This window comes from Tribolium madens, unplaced genomic scaffold (genome assembly GCF_015345945.1).
Source record: "Tribolium madens isolate multiple individuals breed KSU strain unplaced genomic scaffold, Tmad_KSU_1.1 Scaffold_71;HRSCAF=194;Tcas5.2_LG6, whole genome shotgun sequence".
NCBI lineage: Eukaryota > Metazoa > Arthropoda > Insecta > Coleoptera > Tenebrionidae > Tribolium > Tribolium madens.
The window spans coordinates 1,541,502-1,543,268 of record NW_025401041.1 but is presented as its reverse complement, the minus strand read 5'-3'; positions in this window follow the sequence as shown (position 1 = coordinate 1,543,268).

The following is a 1,767-nucleotide window of genomic DNA, read 5'->3' as shown; positions in this document are numbered from 1 at the left end:
TAAGAAAATACATTCGCATCTGGTCAAATCCTGTTGGATTTCATTAAGACTTTTATTTTTATTCAGCAAAGTGTCTTTTCGACCGTGTAAAATAATGTTTAGGTCACATCAGATTGGAGCCCCGGGTAAGGCTTACGGGGGCTGCGCCCCCGATAGGGGTCGCGGGGGCTTCGCCCCCGAGTATGGCTCATATTATTGGGTTTTTATTTTTATTCTACACATATATCTTTTATTCAATCTTCTATGTTAAAATTGAATTTCATCTACTCTTTTCTTCATGTTAAAATGACATTTTATCGTCTAGATGATAAAAATTACATCTTTGACATTAGATTTCATTGTTGAATTTTAAATTAACATTTATAAAATAAATAAATAAATTTAGAAAAAATGTTATCTTTGAAACATTTTAATTGTACTTTACGCTACACTATTTTTTGTCGTAAAGTGGTTAGTTTACGAAAAAAACGCTTAGTTCCATACTTTTTATTCACCTGGTATATATTTAAAACACCAAAAAAAAATACATAAAAATTAGTTAAATAAAAAAAAAACATTAAAAATTTATCAATTTTTTCACATTTTTTACATTGAATAGTGCGTATTTAAATGTCAGTTATCATGGCAATAAAGCACAGACTATAGTAGCGCGCTGTGAGGTTTCGTTAAATTTGAAAAATGTAGCGGCTATTAATTAAACAAAATTGTAATCAAAAATAGAAAGACAATTTTTATCTTAACCATTTACTGGAAGCTATTWAAAATGCAGCAAATTTCGTTTAATTTATTTTAATGGTGTAATTAAACACTTATGAACACATTTTATAATCTTATAATAAACAATTTTAAGGTTGTGTTACACATTTTACTAAGCACGAAGTAAAAGTTTAGGGGATTCGGTTGGCAACATATGCATTAGTACCAACAATCGCACCAAATAAGCTAATCCAAATCTTTCATAAATACGGCATAAGTTTGGGTTAGCCAATCACAGTCGACCACCGAGGTCACGGCGACGCCGAATTTATTTTAATTCAGAAGAGTGACGTATCTGTTGTAAAATAGATAATCTGTGGTTTGTAAAAGTGTCCAATCTGCTAGTAATCTGTGTCTATGCGTCATAACTCATAACCTCAAATTAGACATTCTTTATTTGGGACTCTTAAAGTCCTAAACGACACTTGACGACTTACCATCTTGCTCTTTTATGTTATCAGATAAGTATTATTTCTATTTTAGGTAGGTCCCTTTCGTTGGCCCAAAATCCGCGGCTCTCGTTTCTCACCTGACAGGTAACTTCAAATTTCTTCAAATTGGCAAAATTTCGTTTATATGGGGGCTTTTGAGTCTTGAACAGTATTTCACAAACCACCACCTACCTAATTTAGATCGGATAATGTGCATTTTATCGAAAATTGTATCGCCGGTGCCGTTTCAGGCCGCTGCTAGTCCCCATCGTGACTGACGCCCAGAAATGTCAAAAACAAACGCCACTTGATTTTTTCAAAGAAAATTTTCTCACGTGACAGGTTACCTCAAATTACAGATTTTTTGGCAAAATTTTGTTTATATGGGGGCTTTTGAGTCTTGAACAATATTTCACAAACCACCACATACATATTTTAGATCGGATAGTGTGCATTTTATCGAAAATTGTATCGCCGGTGCCGTTTCAGGCCGCTGCTACTCCCCATCGTGACTGACGCCGAGAAAAACAAACGCCACTTGATTTTTTCAAAGAAATTTTTCTCACCTGACAGGTTACCT